The sequence below is a fragment of the Xyrauchen texanus genome, chromosome 26, assembly GCF_025860055.1.
Source record: "Xyrauchen texanus isolate HMW12.3.18 chromosome 26, RBS_HiC_50CHRs, whole genome shotgun sequence".
Taxonomy (NCBI): Eukaryota; Metazoa; Chordata; class Actinopteri; order Cypriniformes; family Catostomidae; genus Xyrauchen; species Xyrauchen texanus.
The window spans coordinates 16,676,766-16,688,464 of record NC_068301.1 but is presented as its reverse complement, the minus strand read 5'-3'; the positions used below and the strand labels follow the sequence as shown (position 1 = coordinate 16,688,464).

Sequence of the window (11,699 nt, the reverse complement as noted above, 5' to 3'; positions counted from 1 at the left end):
ATTAGGCACAGAGCAATGATTCTTAAAGGAATATGTTGGGTTCAATACAAGTTAAGCTCAATAGACAACAATTGTGGCATAATGTTGATTACCACAGAATTTAATTTTGACTTGTCCCTCCAAAAATCTGGATTATAGTGAGGCACTTGCAATGGAAGTGAATGGGGCCAATCCGTAAACTTTAAAATAATCACTGTTTCAAAAGTAGACACGAGACATAAACAATATGCTAATATTGCTGTTAACATGATTTTAGTGTGATAAAATACTAACCTTTTCTGTATAAAGTTATAGCCAATTTTACAACTTCATTGCCACGACAACGTAACACTGCAAACCCCAAAACAACACAGGTTTTAAAAGAAGAATCAACATAAGTGCTTTTGTAAAATGATAAGCTTCACATGTCTGCCTTTTAACCCATCCAAAAATTGGCACATTCACTTCCATAATAAGTTCATCACTGTAACCTCAATTTTCACTTGTGGTAATCACCATTAAGCCAAATATGCTGTGGATTGAGCTTAACGTGTATTGAACCTGGAATATTCCTTTAAATGCAAGCCAAACAATATGGATATTTCTCTGTATCCATTTTTTTTTATTTTGAGGGACTGTCAAAAAAAAGCTTGGACCATTGAAAAGGAAATTACGAGAGGCAATTTTGATCACTAGAGGGCAGAGCAGAAAAGCCATGTCATCCCGTGCTTTGACAATATAAATATGTAACATCTGAATGGCACTATAGCATCCAGTTTTCATACATATATGTCCTTCTGTTCGAATGAAGACATTAATACCACTATACTGTTTTCAGTCATTATATGATCATTGTACGACATCATTCCATATTTAACACCATACTTCAGTACATTCCTTCGGTCTCTATCTGAATGTTTGTTTTGAATCATATTCTAAATGTTCACAGTCATAGGAGTGTAGTCCATTTCCATCCCATACTGACCATAATAACCTCTCTGGAGTGAATATATTCACTTTTCCCATTATTACTTTCCCAAACGTCCAAACACTTTGCATAATGGGGACTCACTTGGGTACCACCTTGATGACTAAATTACACTGTTCCACCTCTGACACAGGGTACTTTTCTCTAAGCTCTTTCCTCTCTGATGCTCTAAAGGCATCTTTACACAGCCGAATTTGCTCTGTACCTGATTACAATTCTGTGTAAAGATGCAATGCCACATAAAAACTAAACTAAATTATGCCTGCTCTCAACCCCTAATATCAAAGGCAGTTCTGATGCTGCTTTGGTTCTGTATAAATGAAAAGCAGCATCAGAGCAGCCTTAAACTTTGTTGTTGTCAAAGGAGAGCATATATTTTATAATTTAGGTTCATATTTTCAAGTATTACTTAATATTTTCATTGATTTCATAGATTTATACTCATAATTTATCATTTTAAAATGTATAATTATTTTATATTTATATTGTATATTTAAAACATTAATCTCATAACCTTATTTATGCATTTTTAATTGCTGTGTCAATGCATTTATGCCACCCCTGAGCAGCATTAATTAGTCTGTGTAAATACACTTAAATGCCACTTCAGATGCAGCTTCTGTGCCACCTTTGCAGTATAAAGATGGCTTAAATGGATAGTTCATCCAAAGATTTTAATGGATTCATCCTCATGCCATCCCAAATGTGTATGATTTTCTTTCTTCTGCTGAAGACAAACAAATATTTTTGGAAAAATATCTCAGCTCTGTAGGTTCATACAATGCAAGTGAATGGTGGATACAACTTTGATGGTCCAAAAAGCAAATCAAATCTGCATAAATGTAATCCATAAAACTCTACAGGTTTAATCAATGTCTACAGAAGTTGTATGATAAGTGTGGCTGAGAAACAGATAAATATTTACTGTAAATCCTTTTTTACTACAAATCTCCACTTTCATATTTTTCCCCCATTCTGAAAGTGAAAGTGGAGTATTGAAATATTGATCTGTTTCTCACCCAAAGTTATTGGCTCACTTCAGAAGAAATGTATTAAACCACTGGAGTCATATGGCTTAATATGGTCTGGTCACCATTCACTTGCATTGAAAGGATCTACAGAGCGGAGATATTCTTCTACAAATGTCGTTTGTGTTTATCAGAAGAAAGAAAAAAAGTCATGCACATCTAGGATGGCATGAAAGTGAGAAAATGATGAGAGAATTTTCTTTTTTGGGGTGAACTATGCCTTTAAGTTGTCTCTTTATCCCCGTCATCCTCTTTCGCTGCATTTTTTTGTGCATCCCAAATGTTTTATGAAGCTTTGTGTACTCTTGATTTCAGGAGTGCATTTGTATAACGTTTGCAGGACCTAATTCCATTTCTCTAGAGACATTTAACGCATCTTACGCGTGCTGAGAGAGAGAGAGAGAGAGAGAGAGAGAGAGAGAGAGAGAGAGAGAGAGATTGATAAGAATGAAGTAAGTAATAAAACAAGCGGTGAGCTAAACTCCAGAGGAAAAAAGCCAGACACAAGAATCTACAATACGGAGGCCCGAATGCCCCAGACGACAAAGCACGTCTACGGCTCTCTCTCACTCTGACTAGTTACCTCCGAGTTGGTTTGCAGAGGGCAAGCAAGCAACGGCGCAGAACGGCGCTCATTCCAATTTCTCGCGCTCGCACCACTCCCGGGGCGCTCCGGTGTCTGCGGTACTCTGTGAATACATTTACTATTACATACAGTTTTTTTATCCGAGGTGGTGGTGGTGACAACATCACGCGAGTTTTCCCTTGTTCTCCTTTTATAGATTTTTGTGGGGGAGGGGGTGGGTTCTGTTTTTTCTTTCTTTCTTTTTTCTTTTTAACCAGATTCTTCTGAACGGCTTGTTTTTGTTTCGCGAGACAGAAGAGGATGTGGATGACTCAAGCCTCCAACATTCTCGAATAGTTTACTCATAAAAACACCCTTCGGTTTTAGGATGTCGCGTGTCAAGAGTGGGATTGTTACCGAATGTTCTGTGATCCAGACTCGAGACCCCTGATGAGCGCGTGAGGAGCGCGGCACCACAGCTGCAGCAGCGCGGAGCTCGGCGCCTCCCGGTGAGTGCGCGCCACGGCGTCTGGCTTCACAGCCAAAATTTGCATAGTTTTCTCTGCGCCGCGCCGCATTTCGCGAGGGTTTGTGTTTTCTATTGAAGGAATTTTTATTAACCTCATCGTTGCCATTCATTGAGCTCACGATAGGTCACTCACATTCACACACGCGCGCATAGGTATACACAGATTACACTCACGCTCCGGTTGAACATGAGCCATCTGAACTATTGACTATATTATTAAAAATAATCAATATTTCTCTGCGATTTTAAAAAACACGCATGGGCAATATAATCTTAAATAATGGCGATAGAATGAACTGGAATTTCTGAAAATTTCTGTCAACATTGAGAAAAAAAAAAGCTAATTCATTTAGCTTATGCATATGGCGTGAAACATGTATGTGTCTGTACAACACATGGCTATTATGAATGTTTTGCCCATTAATTATGGAATACTGCTGATAGATGATCACTGACGGCATGTATGAGCCTCTGATGCGTTTGATGATATGGGGAGGCAACATCAGGCTCACGCGCCTGCCTCGAGCTCGTAAATGACTCAACTTTTATTTAGTCTGGCTTAATTATTCAGTCTCTCTCTCTCACTGGTTAAACAGCACAGTCATCACATAGCAATTAAAGTTGGAGTCTTTTTTTTTTTTACTGATGTCCTCTGTTGTTTGACAGTGGGCAATGATGAGCAATGCAGTGGCGCGCAAGTCTTTCGACTGTCGTTGTGCGCGCGACGGTGGCGCGTAATTTGGACATGGTTATGTTGTGACAGCAGCGATTATTCACGGCACACTCAAAAAAAAAAAAAAAAAAACACGCACATGTGGCATAACGGAAACGAGGATATTTATAAGGACAGGGATACTGAATGGCTCTCTTCTTTACGCAGATGGTGTGTTGTCATGGTGACTGACAGGTAATCATGCAGGTAATCCGGATGCTGTAATTTTTGTAATGCGCATTAAAATCATATCTAATGTGTGTATATATATAAATTACCGGTCAAAAGTTCGTTCATTTGCAGACATTTAGGGCAGTGGTGGCTCAGCGGTAAAGGCTCTGGGTTACTGACCAGTAGGTCAGGGGATCAAGCCCCAGCACCACCAAGGGTACATGCAGTCTGATACATATGCATTGTTGGGCCCTTGAGCAAGGCCCTTGAAACCTATCTGCTCCAGGGGTGCTGTATCATGGCTGACCCTGCACTCTGACCCCAGCTTAGCTGGGATATGTGAGAAATAAATAAATTCACCATGTATATGCAGAAATGTATGTATAATGTGTGACAATTGATCAATTTATTATTATTTATTTATGTACTCTTGACATTTTCTCCACCAACTTCTTGAGGTTTCACCCTGGGATGATTTTAAACAATATTGAATGAGTTCCCATCTATGTTGGGCACTTATTGGCTGGTTTTCTTTAATATTTTGTCATCAATTTCAAAAACGTTTTTATTTTTTATAAAATTTTAGTTTTATAATTAAATAAATTAATATGTTGACACAATTATATTTTTTGTCTACAAAAATAATTTCAAACATTTAAGCATACGCCTTCAGATCAAAATATTTTTAAGATCATGAGAAACATTTCAATCAAGTATTTCAAAACTTTTGACTGGTAATGTATATATACATATACCGGATTGGGGAGAAACAGATGTAAGAGGATTACGTATTTAAATACAAAATATAAGTAAGTGTATTCCACTACAGTTACAATTTAAATAATTGGTAATGAGAGTACAGTTACATTCAAATAGTATTTTGATTCATTTGTATTTTATTGTCATTTGTTTCATTTAATATTTAGTCCTTTCAGATGGAAAACATTTATACATATAAATGATGCGATGCAAAGTGGATTCGAACAGCGGTGGAACACTTTCTTAAGATGTGTTACACTCATACGAGCAGACAGAGAAGCAAGTTTGAAGAAGGTTTGGAGCAGAAGAAATAGAAATAAACCTTGTGTAAATTGTCAGCTTTACACTAAGCTAAAATGCTCTTTCAACCCATTTTACGTGCACAAGTGACCAGGCACGATCATATTTTTTTATCAAGAAAATTCACATTGGATCATAATTTTTTATTCGAGTAAGACCTTTGATATTAGGGTAAAAATCTTCTTATATTATCATATTCTATATATCATATTCTTGATAATATTTTTTTTATTGTTTTCCTTCAAAAATATATAAAAATCCTTAAAACAAGATCAAGTAAAAACATTACACTGTCATACTAAATTACATGCACACATTACATACAAAGGAACTGAGATGAATCACAAATAATTATTTTAATCTATAATTTTTTTTCTATTACATAGGTTTAAAAAAGCCAAAGCAAAATCTTTCCCCCTATACCTACACATACCCCTGGTTTGGAAGCATCGCTTTAGGTTATGTTGGGGTTGGGAGTCGACTGTGCATGCATTACTGTGTCCACCTGTCAGAGAGAGACCATTATTCTTAATGCTGTGGTCTCCATGGCAACCTTTCTTCTGTAAAGGAAGCTTGGTTTCCCATAACAGCTGGAAACATCTGATTGGCAGAGCAGAGAGCATTGGCTGAACTGACCTTGACCGCATCTACTATTATAACAATACATTTCACAAAACACATGCACAACACATACATTGCGAACTATACATGAATGGCAAACTTCACTCTACACCCTCCATTTATTTCATTCCCTCGTTGACTAACTCTAGCTGGTTTTTGGAGAGATTTTCACCTCTGACCTCAGTTCCTCAGTCCAGGGAGATAAGGGGGAGGCATACTGTTGCAGCCTGCTAAGTTTATCCGCACAAGTATGTGCACGAGTGAGCACAAGATACAAAGACACAGAGAACTTGTGAGCAAGGAAGTAGGAGAGTATCTAGGGGTTCTGTATACCTGACTGGTTTCTGTGTCTCTCAGTAACAAGCAAACTCTAACAAGAGACAGAACCGGCTCAATTATTAAAGAGGGAGAGAGAAAGGGAGGGGAGAGAAAAGAAGCAGAAAAAAACAATGGAGAGAAAAGAAGCAGCAGTGGCAAGAGAGAAACACGTATAGATCACATACTGTAAACAACTGAATGCAACTCATGCATGCTGTGAGATACATTGACACCACATGACATCCACAACTACATTTACATTTATGCATTTGGCAGACGCTTTTATCCAAAGCGACTTACAGTGCAATTATTACAGGGACAATCCCCCAGAGCAACCTGGAGTTAAGTGCCTTGCTCAAGGACACAATGGTGGTGGCCATGGGGTTAGAACCTGTGACCTTCTGATTACCAGCCCTGTGCTTTAGCCACTACACCACCACCACTCACCATTATTTTTTCTATCTTCTTTTGCTCCAAAATTTTGGATCTCTCTTCTAGCTGATAATAAAGAAGCACAGACTTTTGGTATATTTAACCCTTATATTGTGTTCCGGTCAAAATTGACCGATTCACTTTTTTTTTTTTTTTTTGTTCTTCTTCTGAAAACTGTAGTTTATTTCATCCAGTTGGAATAAACTTCCATGACTTTCATGCAGGGCATCTGAACACTGAACACAGTTTTAAATAAACTTCTATTGGTTTTATTTCACTTTGTTACACCTGTGGTGTTCCTGGTCTAAAGTATTTACCATTGGAAATGAATGGATTAGACTAGAAAATACATTGATAATGCATTCGCAAATTATGAGAACAAAAGAGTTCTAATTTTTCAGCAAATTAAAAAGCATTATTTAAGAATAGGTAGGATCAGCTATATGCATTGTGAAGTCCAGATTCTAAGCTTTAAAATTACACAAATGCATTTAGATCAACCAAGTGGTTATTAATTTATTACATTATTATTATTATTATTATTATTATTATTATTATTATTATTATTTGTATTTCTATCTGCCCCCTACTTATAGTGTAAATTCAGTTTATAAATTAAATCCCTCTATCAATAAAAAATATATTTTTAAATAGGACAAAACCTGTCATAAATACTAAAATAGAAGTTGACTAAAATATCTAATGCAATATCTTGGGATAATAGATTCAATATGAGATATTTATAAACAATCTTAGTAGGATGGTCATTTTTGACCAGGAACACAAGAGGTGTTAGCACAAACAAACACAGCATTTTTTTAAGACACCGTTTACTTGATTTTTTTTTTTTGTTTGTATAGTTTTTTTTAACGATTAACTCTGTTTTGATGTGCATGTTTATGTACACTATTTGTTGTTATGCTTTGTATTATTATAGGATTGTTCTTTTTATTTATAAAAATTAAGTATTTTTATTATATAATTATTAAAACTTAGGCATCAAGGCTATCAGGGTGCACTGTAGTGCTTAACAAAGGTTTGCGTGTTAAAATAAGGCATCACAAGATATTGGCTAATTCAGGATTGGATTGACTTGGTACCATATGATGTCGTCATCATATGGTATCTTCAATAGGAACAGAAATTCATGCAGTATTGCTTTCATGCTGTATGCATAGACTTTAATTGTTGCATTGGTTGCAGTGTTCTGAAATGTTATATAGTACAGTACATAATATACTCTATATTGAGGACATGCCTTTCTCAATGCTGACATGTGTCTTTCTCCACCTTACTCTCTGTCCTTGTCTCTCTCTATCTCTCTTTCTCTTTTCAACAAACTGCTAGACTGCTAGGCCAAGGATTGCCATGGAAACATGCAGTTTGAGAGTGAGATGAGAAATCATTAAGAGAATCAATGTCTAAGGTAAGTGTGGGTTTTCTTTTCATACATCAGTTCAGGTCACATAGGACAGCCTGTGCAAATATGCACATTGTATTCAGGGATGTAGTTGAAGTACTTCCAATGACATGCTTCCATTTCTTTCACTAAATTAAAACAGGCTCAAATTCACCACAGCTTTTTGTATGTTAATGCGCTTTTATGGGCTTTAATCGTGACACGTAAAAAATGAAGCATGTTCAGGACCTGAGCCGATAATTTTTGGGGGGCCTGGAACCTATTCACATACAACTTCATGAAATATTTACTGAAATAAAAAAAAAAACATTAATGATGGGAGCAGAGGGAGAGACAGGAAATAAGAGACAAGAAAAGATTGTTATTTAAAAAGAGGACAGATGTAATCAGTGAAACAAGAAATAAGCATTATTTTTTTCTCATTAATGTCATGGGTACTATGTTTAAATAAGGTGAAATAAGTTATATCTAGGGAATGAGGTTTTGCCCCAAGTGAAGGAGTTCAAGTACCTCGGGGTCTTGTTCACGAGTGAGGGGACAATGGAGCGGGAGGTTGGCCAGAGAATCGGGGCAGCGGGGGCGGTATTGCACTCGCTCTATCGCACCGTTGTCACGAAAAGAGTGCTGAGCCGAAAGGCAAAGCTCTCGATCTACCGGTCAATTTTTGTTCCTACCCTCACCTATGGTCATGAAGGTTGGGTCATGACCGAAAGAACTAGGTCGCGAGTACAAGCGGCCGAAATGGGCTTCCTCAGAAGGGTGGCGGGCTTCTCCCTTAGAGATAGGGTGAGGAGCTCAGTCATCCGTGAGGAGCTCGGAGTAGAGCCGCTGCTCCTTTGCGTTGAAAGGAGTCAGTTGAGGTGGTTTGGGCATCTGGTAAGGATGCCCCCTGGCCGCCTCCCTAGGGAGTGTTTCAGGCACGTCCAGCTGGGAGGAGGCCTCGGGGAAGACCCAGGACTAGGTGGAGAGATTACATCTCCACACTGGCCTGGGAACGCCTCGGGGTCCCCCAGTCAGAGTTAGTTAATGTGGCTCGGGATAGGGAAGTTTGGGGCCCCCTGCTGGAGCAGCTGCCCCCGCGACCCGACTTCGGATAAGCGGTTGAAGATGGATGGATGGATGGAAGTTATATCTAGTCATTGATGTGCAGTATAAGCTTTATGATTTATCTTTTTAACACATTTATGAGTATTTAACAATACTCATTACCTCAGTGTTATTGAAATGTGGTGATAAGTCTTGTATCACAGAAGCAGAATTTTTTGGTTGTCATTCAAGCTAAGACGTTAGGAGGACGGACCGTATTCCAGCTTTACTGTATAATATAATTGTCCATTTTATTCATAGAGAGCAACCAATTCTATGTGGACATGATCTAACACAATCTGTTTATTTTATGAAATATAGTACTGCAAATTCATAGGCTACTGATCATATGACAGTATAACAGTGTAGTTAGGATGTGGTATATGAATCCAATTATTTCCTGTTGGTGGTGTCGATTTAATCAGGCATTTAATGTGGCAAAAAAAAATCACAGTTAGATTTACAAATGCTTTTTTTCCATCAACATTCCAGATTTTTTTTCACACTTCATAAATTTTTCATGATGCTGTCATGTTTGTAAACAGTACAATTCATTCATGACTATGACACATTTCAATCATGGGGTATAAATGTATAGTGCATGTTTTATAGCCACAGGATATGTTGCAGGTGCCATAACATAGTCATTAATGTATTATAAATCGTTAAATATATTATTCATAAACCATCTATAAATATCTAAATAGTACAATAAACACAACACAATGTGCAGTGAGTTAAATCATCCCGATAGTCCTGAGGAGCACAGAACATTTTCTTGAGAGTAATTCGTTCAGACCTCAATATCGTGCATACCACTGCAATTAATTCATCTAACATCCTCCACTTGGTGGGAGGTCCACAGATCTTCAATCCAGTCAACTCAGTTCCCTCTTTTCATTACAGTTTTGTATTAGAGACTCATGTTGTGGAGGCATGCTGCTCATTTAATGAAATCATGATCAAATTGGTCCCAGAGCTGAATTCACACCAGTGACCTCAGCTTTCCCACACAAGACTGTGGGTGTTGGTGTGTCAGGCAGCAAGCTCAAAAAACACCTGTTTGCCCTCCAGCACTGAGACTACTCTCGTGCTGCTACAAAGTTTTATGCTGCTGCCAAAGCTAATTGACCAATACACAGAATAATAATAATATCATAATTATAAAAAAAGCACAAACCAATCAGCTGTGAGTTAGACTTCAGCAATGATTAACTGGGTAAATAACTTTAATATTCTCTTTATTTTCAATGTAAATCCACTGGTAAAAAATATTTACTTATTATATCATGTAATTATTACTATAATGTTATTGGTGCTAAAACTGCATACAGCCAACATGTGGTCAGAAACAAAATACGGGTAACACTTTACAATAAGTTTCTGTTTGTTAACGTTAGTTAATGCATTAGGTATCATGAACTAACAATTAACAACATATTTTTTACAGCATTTATTAATGTTTGTTAATGTTAGTTAAAAAAATTGTTCATTGTTAATTAATTTTAGTTCAAAGTGCATTAACTAATTTTAACATATACAACTTTTGATTTTAGGTGTATTAATATATGTTGAAATTAACAATAGAATCCAACCGAAATGGGATTTTTTAGACCGTTACCGATTTTAGAGGGGTAAAATTCACCATTTACCGATATGGTGGCCGATATAGTTAATTTTTGAGCTGGAATGAAAACAGTCCTTTTCTATGTGGATTGTGTTTTTGCACCGATACGATTATGCAAAGGTACTCAGAAGGCTGCTTTCTTAAACAAATATTTTTATCAAATAATATTTGAAATTGTTATTATATAATTCTAGAAATTAACTCTGAGAAAATAAAGAGTAAATAAAAATACAATAAACAGCTAAATAATCATCAGTACTGTATGTTCAGTGTCACTCAGTTGTTGACCATTTAAATTAAGAATAAATTAAAATGATAGCTAAACAAACATTAGTAGTACTGTTTAGTATCAGTCAAATGCTGACTATATTAATACTGGCAGTCAATTGGGGGCAGGTTGTAAAACAAGAAGCTTTTACACCTGCCGGGTGAAGAGATAAAAACATCATTCTGCTAAACAAGTTCAGGGAAACTTTCAACGGTGGAAAACAAGACTTTTAAATATGACCATTTTATAAATGCAACGACTGGAATTATTTGGTTGAAGGGGGTACCAAACTGCGAATCCTGAACAAAACAGTTTGGTGAATACATGTTTACACATTAGCTTCCACTCAGCTGACAAGGGATGAAAGTAGCTTACATGATTAGCCAGTTAGCTATAAGCTTGTTGTCATGGAAAGTAAAAGATGGACGTTGTTTATTTACTTTGCAGCATTGCGTCTAACGAACTATGAAACAACGTAGCATGAAATCAACACTCAACAGACACAACTCACCACCGCACCATTGTCTGCTGAGCTGCAAAAAGATGCTCTAATGTTTAACTTTCAATCTGCTACATTATTGATGTGATAAACATGAGTGACATGGTTGTCAGTGACAGGGTTAATATTATATTAGTTTTATTGAAAAGGGAAAATGATGGGGTCATTGTTTATTATCATTCCAGTATATATTTCACAAACTAGTTAGCAACTTACCGTGAAGACGCCACAACTCCGCACTGTCTACAGAGCCACCGTCAGCACAGCTCTTTAACAATAAAGTCGGAGCGCACTCTGCAGGACAAACTATGTTATGACACCAACTCTAAATCACCCCAAGCATTGTTTTTTTTTTTCATATTTGCACATACCGTAAAACCTATACTCCGATACATTA

The 11,699-nt window shown here is 36.9% G+C and overlaps 1 protein-coding gene across 2 annotated transcripts in view; it reads left to right on the top strand.

The window, feature by feature from the left end:
* Positions 1-2,890: 2,890 nt before the first annotated feature.
* Positions 2,891-11,699, top strand: part of LOC127619725 (transcription factor Gibbin-like) — a 30,601-nt gene continuing 21,792 nt past the window's right edge. For both annotated transcript variants that reach the window (XM_052092682.1, XM_052092681.1), the window contains exons 1-2: positions 2,891-3,069; positions 7,750-7,828. The gene's annotated coding sequence lies outside the window, so the exon portion shown is untranslated. The remainder of the gene's footprint in view (positions 3,070-7,749; positions 7,829-11,699) is intronic.